Source organism: Sphaerodactylus townsendi, linkage group LG01 (genome assembly GCF_021028975.2).
Source record: "Sphaerodactylus townsendi isolate TG3544 linkage group LG01, MPM_Stown_v2.3, whole genome shotgun sequence".
NCBI lineage: Eukaryota > Metazoa > Chordata > Lepidosauria > Squamata > Sphaerodactylidae > Sphaerodactylus > Sphaerodactylus townsendi.
The window spans coordinates 139,192,656-139,207,988 of NC_059425.1; the positions used below are offsets into that span (position 1 = coordinate 139,192,656).

The window sequence follows — 15,333 nt, forward strand, 5'->3', positions numbered from 1 at the left end:
TCGTCAGTGTACTGCCTTAGCCAGTAGTTTAGTTGATAGCAACCGCTGTGGTCACTGACCAGTTCCAGCACTGATATCTCGGGAAACCCTTGCATGCAAAACCTAAGACCGGGGTTAATAATAATAAAAAAACCTGTCATGTATTACAGCTACTTCGTGGTACTGATCAAAGCAGTAAATTTAAAATGAGGACGACGGCAAGTGCACAAGAAGGGGTGAAACCCCCCCCCCCCCGGGTGGTGGAATCTGTGAGGTATTCATCAGCCCCCTTAGGGTTCACGTAGCCAAGACGAAGGAAAGCATCCATGATATAGTAAAGTGGACTATACCATTCCTGACCGCTTCTGGAAAATCGGTTTGTTTGTTTTTTACAATGTAAGTAGTAGAAAACTAGAAAAAATGACGGAAAGCTTTTCTCACAGATGTGTTTGATATCTGCTATGTTAAGGGACGATCTGGAAAAAAAAAACTTAAGGCATTACATTCCAACGCAGTCAGACCCCGTTTCAGTCTGCTGCCATTCATTCCAGATTGTCTCTTCTAAAAGTTGGGCGGGGGGGGGAGGGAGGGGGGGAGTTTCCCTACTATCCTTTCCTTCTGGAAGTTGTAATAGAAACGGAGAAATCCTAATAAGAGCCAGGATACGATTTGTCTCTGCAAAAAGAGGGGCAAACGCGCAGGTAATTCTGCAAAATGATCGCACACCCCTCTGTACTGAAGAAGTGGTGTAGACCGCTCCACCTTTTTCCATGGGTTGACGGAGAAATACTTTCTCGCTGACTCTTAATTATTAAATTAGGCGGCTAATGAGGCATGAATGCCTCAGAGGGGAGGTTTTTCCCTCTAGACTCTAGAGAAAGAGCAGAAAAGGCTGTTAAGTTATATGAAGCTGTTGCCTCCGGGGACTTTGTGATCTCACCAAGTGAAACAATAGTTACAAGGTTGAGTTAAAGGAATACAAGCAGTTAGGCTTGTAAAGACTGCCTGCTTTAAGATTTAATGAAAAACTAAATGGCGTCTTACTACTCCCATCCCCACGATAATTCAGTAGAACTCTGAAGTGTTGAGTTTTGATACATACTTTTCAAATTCTATTTGTATTTAAAATACTTTTTTTCCTGCGTACTTCTCTTTTTTATGGACGTGCCTGTTCTAGGCTGCCAAGGCCCTGGGAAAGCTATATTTTTGCATCTTGGAGTAAGCATCCATTCATTTTAGTAGAGGCCACATCTGCTCACTTCTTTGGTTGATAAATCCACTCCCTTAATCGGTTAATTTGGACCGGATAGGAGAGTGCTGGTAGAAAAAGGACTCCTTCACAATCACAGAACAGGTTCTTAATCATTAAATTGTCCAGCATGCTATTTAAAGGAGTTTGGAAAGGTTCCTTTTTAATTCTGATGTTTTCTCTATGTATTTTGTGTTAAAGTAAAGGCAAGGCACTGGTAAAGCCACCTGGCAATCACACAAGAGATGTATAATGATGTATAACGCAAGAGATGTACGAACACTCAATGCTTATAATGACAGAAGAACTCTGGTTTACATTATACCAAATAGGTAGTGCTTTAATTGACCCATTAATAGGTCTTTATTGACCAATGTGTCTCAAGTCTCCATAATGCGTATAAATTTTGTTACAGAAAATGCTGACAAGCCTATTTCTATGTTGTGTCACAATTTCACAGACCACTTTTATCATAGCCAGCAATGATCCAAGGGCATTAAAATAAATTGAAATTTTGTCATTAATATCTGAATATTTTTAAGGTCACAGATAAGACTTATCTTGGAGAGTTTGCAAGGAAGCGAAATGTTTTCTCTAGATTGGTAACAGATTTTTCTCTGAGCGATTTGCCAGAGGATAAAAGGACAAAGGATAACACATTCTTATGCCAGCTCTTTGCGCTTTATTGTTCATGTGACAAAGAAAGCTTTTTAAGCTACAAAATGATAGATACTTTTGAGTTACGGGATGGAAAATTCACTATTCTGCTTTTCATTTCACTGTGAAACTGGTTCTTTGATGAATAAGCAAGCAGGAAGTAGGGGGAGATTGTTCCAGAACAAATCATTCAGTTGTACAAAATTATATGTTGTCACTCGTTTGGGGGAAATGATTTTTTTAAAAAATTCAAAATAATCTGCAAAAACTTTTTAAAAAGCTCTTCCACAGATTACATTTAAATAGGCTACCTATAGAGGGTTTTTTATAACAAGGAAAGTCAGCAAACAGTATTAAATGGAGCTCTAAAATGGTATTTTTATTTCTGAATCCGGAGTATTAATTCACTAATATGCAGGATTTACAATGAGGCACTGCATGAATAAGACAGGTGCTGTCCTAGTTAGACAGCAGGATTATATGCTCTGCTGAAGGCTATTTGTAGAGCATGGGGAAGAATGCATATTGAATTCTGCAGCAAGAAACTATATCTTGTCCTCTGGTGGTTGGAGGAAAAGTACACATCATGGGACAAGACTCAGGGATACTTTTGTTCAGGACAGATGATGGACAGTGTAGAGGACATTCATGCTAATAAAGCTCTATCTAGTTGATGGGAAGAGGCAGGGGTGGCATTTAGAGGATTTGGAGAAGCAAAAATGGAATAAGTGTACATTGCTGATTTTACACATTAATATCACTGTGGAATAATTCCAGAATTTTAGATTTAAAAAAAGTACTCATGAGACGGAATAGGACCATCTTTTATATATTATTTTGCTTGTTGAAATTACTGCTGTCTTTTTATGAATGATAAGCATTTTGATTAAGTGTTCTTCAGTAAATACAGCGCAACAGATTATAATAAATTTGTAATTGTCAGTGCTTTATTATTGCAGAAATACAGTTCAAATATACACAAGCCCTTTTGATCTCAATTTGCAATTGTAAATGAATGTGCTGATCCAGAATGCTTAGGGAATAATGAAATGTCTTTCTTTTCAGAATATTTAGGTAAGACTAGAGTTCTTCAGTCAGTTGTTCACCTGTTAAAATAGCTAAGAGTATGTGGGATTCAGTACTCAATGCACCTGTTGTTTGGCGGTGGGGCACAGTGCTATGGAACAGCCAACCATCCACTGTAGGCAGGAACACTTGTTAAAGGCACAGGTACACATAGTAACGCACACAAAGAACCAATGTAAAACACATCTACTCAGAAGGCCAATCATGACTATGTAAGGGATCCAACTCACAGGAAGGTGGCAAGGGAGGGAGAGTGCTCCCAAGAGCCAGTGACCACAATGACATTCTCCACCATATATATCTGAAGATGATAGCCGTGTCTCATTTAATAAATAAACTTTGTTAGTTTTTAAGATGCCACTGGATCTCTGCTCCGTTTAGACATACTCATAGCTGGGAAAATATCCAGCAGCCAAAGCACAGAGTACCCTAACCTGGGCATGGCACACATCCAGGACACTCCTTGCTAGACCTGCAATAGGATCCCTGCCCACCTTCACTGGCAAGGGCTTTGCCCTCTGGCCACCACATGCTCCCAAAACACAGGATAGAAAAATCTAATCAGCTGAGCTGTGACTTTTAGAAATATGGGAGAGAGATGTTTTAATCAGCTTAAATACGTTTAACATACTTAACAATTTGGGACACACTCACATTTTTTAATATATAGTACTTCAAATTTTCCATTATCTAAGCACAAAAAATCTTTCAACTTTTGTTGTTGAGTGCCCAAAGAATGCCATTGTGGAAAACAGTTCCTGATAGAGAAATTAAACGCACCTTCCATTAGCAATTTTAACAAAAGCCCAAGCTTAAATAAGATAGTTGCTTTTCCTCATTAATATAGTGCATACCTTTGCATATTTGAACTTCCAGCTCCTTTCCTTGGTGCCTTCTGTTAAGGAGTCACTGGTGGAAACTGTGGAATATTGGAAACTGTGGCTAGATTTTATTTATTTACTTCATTTATACCGTTTCTTTCCAACTAGGACTCAAAGTGGCTTACATCATTCTCTCCACTAACTTATCCTCAACATCAGCCCTGTGAGGAAGGTTGAGCTAAGTGCGAGACTGGCCCAAGGTCACCTTGAGAGTTTTCATGGCAGAATGGGGATTTGAATGTGGATCTCCCACATCCTAGTCCAATGCTTTAACCACTACATAATACTACCTATGTAATACAACAAAGATATCAGGCCAAATCTAATACAATATTTACTACTGGAGTTAAAATCATCCAGGGGACATGGAATTCACAGCCTCTAAGGTTTTCAGATGTTGCTGTTATTATGCTGTAGTCTTGATAAAAAGTGACATCAGTTTAACCTAATGCCATAGTTATCTAAAGTTTAAACCCAAGTTTCATTTTGCTTAGTGCAAGAAAGGTTGGAAAGGACACATAGATGAATAAGGCCTAAGATCTGATTTGTGGAGAAATTCTGGGAAGTAATAACACTTCTGCGACTTAACAGGAACAAATATCTAAATGGCTACTGAGGTTTACCTGAAAATTTGCTTTAAAAATGAGAACTCATATATTTTCTCTTCATTATTAATGCTCATGCGCTTTCTTGCACTGTGATAATTGTATCCACAGTAATTCATTTGATGAGGTACTTCCTTGGAGGCTAAGAGGCTGTTCAATCTGGTTCTTTTAAAATTGCATACAATATGTCACGTTTCAAGGCTTCAGTTTTACATATATTCTGTCACTTAGAAGGATTCATGAGAAGTGAATTCAAAGAAGCTAAAAAAAATCTTTTGCATAATGAACAAGTTAGGAACTTGAAACAATAATCTCCATTATTTCTCACAATTAGATACAGTATTTCAGTTAAGCTTCTGATAAGCTACCTACACACATTTTCAGATCTTGTCAATTTCCTTCTAACAAAGTTTGACATTACATAGTTTATATTTTCCATAGTGCACAAAGGTTAGCTCAGTAGCACATGTGATAATTCTAGGCTGTTCTAGCCTATCTGATCCTTAAATGTATTTTCTTAATTATTACTAATATTTTTGTGTCTATAATAATAAAGAGGTATAAAAACAAAGTATTACTCCTGCCCCCGCCTTGCTCCCTTCCTGAGCTAGAAAGAGACATACTGCTGATCTCCCACATGTCCAATTAAAAAGTAAACGCCATTAATTTCAATGTGACTTAGAGTCTAGTTACTTATTCACCTTACCCAGTGGTGAGAGTCTTACATGCACCAAGCTCTTTCACGTGTGGGTTTAAATTGTTTTTCTTCTTTTCCCATACTTTCATTACTACTGTTAACCAGTTTAAAGAAGTCTGTACTACCACGGTGGTGGAGAGAACCAGGACTCAACACAATTTCTGCTAGGTAAAGAATATATCATTGAAAAAAACCAGGGCCTTTCCCCACACTCTTTAATCCCCCCTATGCTGCGCGCTGCTCTCAGCAGGTGGCATCCCAGGCGCGCCCCCAGGCGTCCCCACGACCCCGCGCGCCCATGCCTTGCCCCACTTACCTTAAGCCCCGTGCTACTTGAGGAGAGTAGCGCGGGGTCCCCTGGCACTTCTCACGACAGGGGCGGCGACAGTGCAGCCGCCCCGACGCTGCCGCTGTTGCGCCCCCTCAGTGCGCTGCATCCCAGGCACTCTTCTTAACGGCGCCTTTTCATGACCCCTGTCTGCCCTGGGGAGGGCAGACAGGCCTGCACACAGAACTGGGTGCTGACATCAGCGCGGGGGGGCGGGGTCACAGAGGGAGCCCAGGAACTTCCTGGAGTGGAATTATCTGGACTATCTAACTGATGTAGTCCTTCGCCTTTGGGGGTTGGGTCTGTTGCATTGTCACCACAGGCCTAGACCCCTGTGGCCTCCATATTGGAATGGTTACCCTCCTGCACTGGTCACCCTCCAGCTTTTTTTGGTGCTTCAGCTAATTTTGATGGCTGAATCAGCCACCGCAGCAGCCACTGCAGTCTCTGAAGTCTCATAGCATCTGATGCACCTAAATCCCATTAAGAGTTCTGACCACCATAACCAGGTGTGGCACATTTGAGAACTAGTAGCTTACTCCTGGAAGGGCATCACTTGCATCTCCACATCCAGTAAAAGAATATAAGGCCGCAGTCTACCTTCAGCCTTTACTGGAACAATACTTGTGATATAGGGCTGTTGGTGGCAGCTTCTCCACGTTGAGAAGAACTTAGTAGTGTACACTGTCTCTTCATCTTAAGTTTTGCATGACATATTTGTCTCGTTCTTCCAGACAATAAATCCCCCCTGCCCCCCACCATCAATACTTTGCCACAACTCAATTAGGCTAGGTTCTTAGGTAATTACTCAGGATCACCCATAAGTGTTGTGTTACGCTTTTGTAATTGTCTGCTTCATTCAGATAAACAAGAGTTAACTGTTGAAGTCGCATGACTAGAATCACATGAGCTTCTGGAAAGATCTCTGTTTCTTCTTCCAGCAACGGAAGAAAGAGAAACACATCATCACATATAGACTGCAGATACCCAAACTGAGCACTTGCAGAGAGTTTGCTGTTTCTATATTTAGTGTTACTTAATTTTGTTATCGAGTAAAGTTCTACAGAACAATTCCCTCGTGTCTCTGTCCTATTATTTAGTCTGCTAATTTATTGCAATACAACATTTTGTCACTGAGCAGAGGTTTGAATCTGAGTGTGACCAAAACTGTAAAGTTTCTTCAGTACACTCTGTTTCCTCATTTTCCAGTTTCATCCCTCTTTCTCAAACTCCCTTCCATCAGGTTCTTGTTTCTTAATCCCCAGTCTGCTATCTCCTTTCAACTTCCTTGTTATTCTTGTTCTTGTTTTTTAAGCTTTCTGAAGATTATATGTAATGTCTTAATTACTGATACACTGATTACTTCGTCCTTCCTCAGTGAAATTGGATTGTAAAACTCTTTGTCCTGTCAGCAACTGAATATTCCAAGTCACCACTCCATGACCAATTGTGCAGGGAATGCTTACCTTGGAACTCTTCTCTGCTTAGTGTGCTTGCAGAGGGTTCTGCTCATGTTTCTCTGTTTATGCTTGAGGAGGAAGCCCAGTGCTTGCCATGCAGCTGCTTCCAGAAGTGTCAACCCTCTCCTTTTGCTGCTTCTCTCAACACCACCCCTCAACAGTCTTAAGGGAACAGATCTTGCTGATATTTTCTTCCTCTCCCTTCCCCTACACGCACACAGTCACTCACTCCCTCTCCCTCTCTCACTGCCGCCGCTGCTGCTGCAAGAGAGAGGCTTGTTTTTAAAGGAGACTCTTGTGTGAAAGAAAGTTTTGAAAAGGTCCTCCCAAGTATTGAGGAGGGCAGAAGTAGAGCAGGGGAGGTGGGGTGGAAAGAGACACTGCTTAATATCAATGTATCAATACAAGCATTTACAAAAACAGGAAGGAGGGTGAGGAGAAAGCATGCAAAGCAGCACAAGGGAGTGGGGGGGGGGAGACTAGGCATGCTGGCAGTGGATGGAGGGCAGAGGTCTAAGGCAAAGCTGTGCACAGTGGCAACTCTGCCCCTGCGAAGCAAAATTAAATTTGAGCTAGAAGTGGCCTCACATGCTGTGGGGAGAATAGAAAGTGAAAATGGGGCTTGAGGAAATACGTCCATCCAATTAATCTTGTGGCAATGTACATTCGCCGCCATCACACTGCATATGCCTTGTGTGTAATTGGCCCATCTCAACCAGTCAGTGCCAGACATTTCACTGCCACAAATGTGATATGATATAGATACTAAAACAATTGAAAGTTAAATTATGCTGTCTCCACTGCAGAGAGATTATTTAATTAACAACAGTTTGAACAAGGCTCTTTGAGCCATTATCCATTTGTGTAACATTCCCTGCAGTCTTCATTAAAATTTTGATGAGCTAATGATTTGATAATACACTTTCCAGTTTGTGTCTGTATTGCATGAATTTATTGGACTTGATTGAAACATGTTTCGGTTTAAGTTTGTTTAATACAGTACGACTTGTATGGTTTGAAAATCTTGCATGTATTATTTTCGACAGGTGTTGAGATGGATTCAGACAGACTTTTCACTCCATGTCTCTCAATTGCTATGCTTCTTCCAGCCTTCATCCTGTGTGGCTTTTGTATTAGCAGGTTCCATGACCTCCAGCAAAACATTTGGGTTGGTTGCTCCAAATAGACCATTCCTTCCTTTTTACCTGCAAAACATTTGATTGGATCCAACTCATTGCGTTACTAAGTAATATTTTTAAAACTTACATGTATTCCACACTTGTTTTGACACATGTATTCCACACTTGTTTTGTCACAGATTTTGAAAGATTTGCAGTGCAATTTTGAAAGATTTACAGTGCAATTTTAAAAAGAGTTCTTCCAGTCAAAGCCCATTCCTTTCAGTGGGTGTAGGCAGGAGTAACTCTGCACAGGATTGTATCATTCGTTCTTTATTGAGCTGTCTGACCTTTATGTGTTATTGCTTTTTAAATATATGGATAACGTAGTCCAGCAACAAGAATACACCCTGATATGCACAAAGAACTCTTTTACTCTGGGGAAGAAAACTATACTGCTTCAACTTATATTCCCCCTTCCCCTGAAAATGCAGAACAGATTTCCAGTTATTTTGTTCACTTTCCTATTGTTGTATGTCCATTCATTGCAGGAACTATACTATTTTCCACGTCTTCCAATTAGAGTTTTTACAGAGATAAGCAGTATGCATGATAATTCATAAATTTTAAATATTCAGATAACATAATAATTGGATTCCCTATCAGAATTTACTGTATCTTAATTGCTTGAACAGCTTTCCTAAAAAGTTATGACAGGCAACACTCCACACAAACATGTTGTACCATGCTGTTCCCCCTTCATTCAGTGATTATCTATTTGATATCTATAGAGGTTTATTTTACAGATATTACTAGCACCTAGATAAAGGTGATATATAACTATGAAGGGGGGGATTCATGGGGGTGAGAATATTTCCCCACCCCCATTGCTGAGCTGGTGTGTGTCCAGGTTCAATTGGTCACCTTGGAGCCCAGCAGCCATTGTGTTACTGTCTGAGAGCTGCTGCAGGCCCGGAGTAGCTTCTGATGCCTGTAGTTGCTTCAGTCAGACCCAGAGTGGCCACTGCTGTGGCTAAATCTGGAGTGACTAAGCATGCGCCACTGCTGCAGCTGGGCCTGAACCAGAGTAGATTCTGCTACGGCAGGCCCTAGAGTGACTCCTGGCATCTCCTGCTGCCAGGCTCCTGGGCTCCACTGCAGCTGCCTCTAGGCTTTGCCACAGTTCCCAATTGTCCATGCTTTTTATTTTTTGTAATTAGGGGGAAATTGAAACATCTCAGTTTTTTCTGTAAGTCTGAGCAGTCCGCTAAGTTTGTAGAAAAGTTTGTTTTGTTTCTGTGTGGCCCCAATCCATTGATTTAGATATCTACAGATGGAGAGGGAGCACAAGTCTCTATTACGTATATAGATGTCTAGTTTATGTTGTCATCTTCAATTTGTTAATAAATTAAGAAAGTTAAGGAACAAGGAAGCCAGAGTGTAGAAAGGCTGGCTAAGGATAGTAGTAGAGAACATAGGAGACCACCCAAGACTATCTAAGAGACTAGCATGGTAGTAAGTGACATTGACTCTAGGTTTACCTGGCTCACATCCCTTAGAACAGTGGTTCTCAACCTGGGGGTCGGGACCCCTTTGGAGGTCAAACGACCCTTTCACAGGGGTCACCTAAGACTCTCTGCATCAGTGTTACAGTGTTCTCTGTAAAATGGATAAATGTTAGGGTTGGGGGTCACCACAACATGAGGAACTGATTTAAAGGGTCACGGCATTAGGAAGGTTGAGAACCACTGCCTTAGAAGCAGAAGCAACCTACTTTTCAGGAAGACATTATTTCTGCCACCATGCATTAGCTGAGATGAAGAAGATTGATCTAAGTCTTATCACATTTTTGTTCCCTGTCTCAAGGCTATAGCCTTCAAAAGTGCTACAACAGCAGCCTTATTACCTGAGCAATTTTTAAAATTTACTTTATTAATATATTTTTCTGGGAGCATATGCTAATGCATAGCTTATTACTTCCACTGGTACTGTGGCATAGCCTGGAATTGCCTTAAAATGACTGAGAAATTATGGACTTCTAAGCCACAGTAATTTATGTGATTATGTGCTATTAATTCTTGACGAGCTAGAGAACCTGTGAAATTGTATTTTAGGAATCTCTTCCCGGCCTTGCAAGCGTGACTTCAAATGTCACTGGGGACATTTCAAGGTATTTTGTCACACCAAGCAAGTTACGCACACCAAGTTAATTCCTAAAGTTCCCAAGTTATTATTCCCATAATGCATGTGGAAGGGTGAGAGGCAACAGGTTGCCTTTTTCCCCGGGGGCTGGGAGTTCTGAATTAGGGTCTTCCCAAATCCCAAAGTCAACATAGCAGATGAGCTTGCTTGATCTCCACTGCTCACGTTTTCTTCTGCAAGAGAACATAGGATATAAACTAGCTACATTAGGACCATATCAGCGTTGACAATATGCTGACACCCAGGGTTTAGGGCAGAGATGCTCATCTAGGAGATTAACAATAACATAGCAATATTCAAGTAAAAGGCAATAGAGTAGAACTAACCTAAGTATGTTACCTATGCTGCAGATGGTTCCTCAGATCATGTGGTAACGAGAATTCAAAAGAGTTCTGAAGCCTTCCCAAGACACAATTTCCACTGAAAACAAAACAAAATCCCAAATGTACATATATTTCTAATAAATAGATTTGGACCTAAATCAACTTCTTATCTAAGAATAAGTAGATTTCTCCAATCCCATGCAAATCTCTATATCAGATGTCTATTTTTTTTATCAATCAGAGCCATATATAGTATAATCCCACCTCCATCAAACACCTGGTAATTTCTCTGGACTTCCATGACAAATAAATGGCCTGGTCTGAACTGGATTGTCCTTGTTTCAGGATGGATTAAGAACCGAATCAACTTCCCTGGGGTAACCAGGGTGGTGCTGTTCCTGCGCTGCTGCACAACCTCCAGAAGGCTTCTAGTCAGTATGGGGAGGAAGCTAGAAGGAAAAAAAACAGGTCCGCCACCCAGAAACCCTCCATAGGGCTTAATAGAGCTACATACTCAAAAGGGTGGCATAACTCAAAGCCCCAGACCGTGAAGGTCATTCCCTAAATCCCAGGTGGAAGCTGACTCCCCCCCAACACCAGTGTCTGAGTGGACTCCAACATTGCTCTGCAGACTTCCAGATTTCACTGCTGTGGAGCTGAGGGGCAGCTGGGTGCTGGCAGCTCTGCCCAGTCCACCAGCAAGAGTGCCCCTTGACCCAGCAAAGGAAGCAAACACATTGGTGCAGCCCTCTGCCAATTCCTGTGAGTGTACAGTGCCTACATCATCTGTGTTGGACTCTAAGTCTGTCAGGAGGACAGAAGTGAACATAATGGAATACAGGGCTCCAGACTCTCCAGGTGACATTCTTGAGCTTTGGCAAGTTTAGGATTTGTCACAGCTTGTTGCATGCATATATCAGAGAGGACCTTTTCCATGGAAGTGCCACAATTATGGAATGATCTCCCTAGGGAGGTGTGTCTGGTGCCTTCATTGTTGATCTTCAGGAGACGTCTGAAAACAGTTTCTTTTAGAACTACATTTTGATTGATTAATCTTTTATTATTGGCAGTCCTAATAGGAGTTTTTGAACTGTGACTTTTATGAGTTGTGTCAAAGTTGATTTTATTGTTTTTTAATTGTTTTATTTATATTGTAAACTGCCTTGAGTTCCGCAAGAGAGAAAGGTGGAAATTTTTAAAAATAAACAAATTATTAATACTGAAACAGATCTAGCACACAACCATTTTCTAATGTTTATTTCATCTGTCCAATCATAGGCTATGTTGTTGGTGTAATTAAAGAACCTTGTACTAACTGCACACTTGTACAATGTTTATCTTGCAAAAGAATAAGATTGCTCTTGTTATATTCAGTAATTGCTTTACTTTTTGCTTGGCGTTGCAACCATGAGGCATCAGTTTTGGCAAACTGTTTTAGTTTATATTAAGTCATATAAACTTTATAAAAAGTGTAAATACCACATATTTCATGCAGAATGTCTTGCAGGCATATCAGTTCGCAATGAAGTTAATTAGCTGTCCATGCTATATAACTTTTTAATATGCTGACCTATTAATATTTAATAGTCCTTTTTATTTTTGTTTTTACTCTAGGCTGCCAGCTGTATGCTTGGAAATAAATGTAATGAATATATTCTTAATTTCCCATATGCTAACAATGTAATCCTACGCAGAGTTACTTCAGTTTAAACCCATTGAAATCAAAGGACTTAGCCTGTAGTCTTTGTGCATGGAATTGCACCACTAAACACTGAAATTTGGTTAGTCTCTTTTGGGAAACCACAATTTTCTGCATTTTAAAACATTTGCCATTTTGATGTTACCAGAAGGTACAGATTCATGGAGGATAGGTCTATAACTGACTGTTAGCTATGATAATGAAAGAGATCTTCCATATTCAGAGGTAGTGAACCTCTGAATACTACCATTAGGTGGAAACATGTGGAGAAGGCTTTAGCACATAGCCCCTATGCATTGGCTGTCTGGCGGCTGGTTAGCTACTGTGTGAAATGGGATAATGGATGAGGGAGACCACTGGTCTGATCAAGTGGAGCATTTCTGGAAGCAATCTAGCCAAAATCCAGCATTTCATAACTCTGATTGATTCTCCCATTGACATAAACTTAGTCAATTAGATCCTCCCATGCTAAGTAGCATACTGGGCAACAAGTGCTCTCCAGCATTTCCGGTCTTGGGTGAATGTTCCAGCCCATGCAATATCCAGTGCCTTCAGGTCTTGCTCGAATGTTCTCCCCCAGGTGTTTCAGGGTCATCCTTGTTGTCTTTTGGCATCAGGAGGTATCCACCTCATTGCCATCTTTGGGAGCCAACCATTCTCCATGTGAAGGATATGGCCAGCCAGTCGAAGTCTTCTGTGTGCAATGATGGAGTTTGCACATGCTGCTCCTTCAGAGCACCTCTTCATTAGTGATGTGGTTGTAATATGAGATCTTCAGGATTCAGTGTAGGCACTTCTGTTGGAAGATGTCAAGCCTGTTATTGATACTTGTTGATGCCTTTCAGGTCTCGTTAGCATAAATGGCTGTCGGGATCGCAGTGGAGGTGAATAGACAGAGCTTGGTCTTCAGGGCAATGGTTGGTGAGCACCAGATCTTGTTCATTCTCTGAGAAACAGCTGCAGCCTTCCCAATGCGGCACCTGACACCTGCCATAGTGTATTTTGCCAGGATTATGCCCACAGTTTGTGTTTTCAGCAGACCCAAGCCACTGTAAGTCATAACTGTATGAATATCAATTGATTCACATTTACTTTTTAATCTAAAGGATTCAAAACTTGAATCATTGCTTTTATTATTTAAAAAATTGTATGCCTTATTTCAGGGTTTTTTTTAATCACTGTGACTGTTCTTGGTGCAGAACAAATTAATTGCAAAGATAATCATGAAAAAAACAGATTTCTTTAGAAGTACAAATAAGCTCCTCCACAGGAGGCCTGAAGGTCTTCTGGAATTACGGCTGATCTCCAGACTACAGAAATCAGCTGCCCTGGAAAAAAAATGCCTGCTTTGAATAGTGGACCTTCTGCTAAGGTCCCTTTCCTCCCCAAATCTTGCTCTTTTCAGGCTCCACCCCCCAATTTCCAGTGATTTTCCAACCAGGAATTGGCAACCCTAAGATTCTGGTTAAAAAGAACTGGAAATTTTAGGGAGTACTGAAAAAAACCTCCTCCAAAATATTTTCAAATGATCTCACAGACAAGATAGGCATTCTGTGTATTTAGCTCTTAATTCTAAAATCCACCTAGAAGGATATTGAATATTCATAAGGGAAACCTGCAGAACTTTCGTTGTTACTCAGCTGTTGCAAGCTTTCTGTTGTCCTTTAGACCTCATAACAAAAATTCCCGTGTGGTTTACCTTTTCATCTCTCCCTCAAACCACTGTGACATGTATACCAACAAACTAGTTAACAAGGAACTTATTACCATACCTCGCTGGACTGAAAAAAGATCAGAAGTAGATGGGGCAGAAATGGCACCAAAGCCTCAGAGGAAAACTCCAAAAGTTTAATTAGCTCCCTCTAATTGGTAGCCATAGAAGGAAGATCACAGCCTATAGCTGGAACTGCATTGAGCTTTGCACAAATTATCATTGAAAACTACAAATTAGAATTCATTGTGAATTCAATATTAAAATATACTTATAGTTTAATCACTGTAGTTTAATAATATGTTATTTTATATTATTTCCCACAAACCTTGTGTTTTCTGCCTAACCCCCCCCCCCCCCCCCCCCCCCACACACACTTTTCTCATAACAAAAATTAAAGGAACTGTACTAAGGAAGCATAAAGTAGATCAGTTTGCAGGTTTCAAATATTGGGTATATTTGCAATTTTGCTTGTAGAAAATTAACAGCGCAATCCAGAGGGGAGGAGGCTGTGGGGTGACTGGAAATGGTGCAGCAATGGTGCAGCTGAGTCACCTCCTAAGCTGCATCGTGGCCAGACCTGGAATGGGAAAATGGAGAAGGGGGGGCAACAGAGAAGAAAAGGGACTGCAGCACAGTAATGCTGGCATGGAGGGGCAGGACAAGTCCTGTGACCAATAGATCAGTTGACAGCCAACAGGGGGTCAAATAAATAGGGGAGGAGTGAGATACAGAAGCTGGAATGGGGAAGTAGGGTTGGGCCCTGGCAAAGGAGGGGCAAGGGAGGGAGAAAGGGTGGTGGGGCTCTATGGGCTGTGCCATTGTTAGGGGGACTAAGTGTCACCAGTGCTGGCCTTTGTGCCAAGACTGCACCTCCACAGCTACACCAGCACTCCCCAGTACTGGCATAAGTACCCCAGCACTGGTATGAATGCCCCTTATCCGGAGAAAGTGGCATTTGCACCAGTGCCAAGGTTGTACCACTTCCATCCCACTTTGGCCCTCTACCCTTTGTGGATTGTGCTGTTTGGCATTAATAACTTTTAAATTTAGTAAATGTCAAATATTGCAATTTTATATGCTTAGTAAGTCATAAATGATGGTTTTGAATGTGGTTAAGGCAGTAAAATTAGTTTAGATTTGACAGGAAACTTGTTCTTTTCCGGAAAAAAAAACAAGCAAACCCTTTTTTTTACTTTCAAAATTTTCAGAAATTTTAATCTCTATGCTTTAGACCACATCGGTGTCTTTGTTAACTCTGTGATTTCAAACTTGTACATTGGGTCAGACCCTTTGTAAAGAGTAGGTGTTTTAACTCGGTTTACTGTAGCAGCAGAA

General features: G+C 40.9%; 1 long non-coding RNA gene across 1 annotated transcript in view; it reads left to right on the forward strand.

Annotated features, from left to right (window-relative positions):
• The first annotated feature begins 210 nt into the window (after positions 1–210).
• The window catches only part of LOC125439424, an 80,468-nt gene continuing 65,345 nt past the window's right edge, over positions 211–15,333 (forward strand). Inside the window, exon 1 of the long non-coding RNA XR_007245532.1 lies at positions 211–375. This is a non-coding gene — a long non-coding RNA (uncharacterized LOC125439424). The remainder of the gene's footprint in view (positions 376–15,333) is intronic.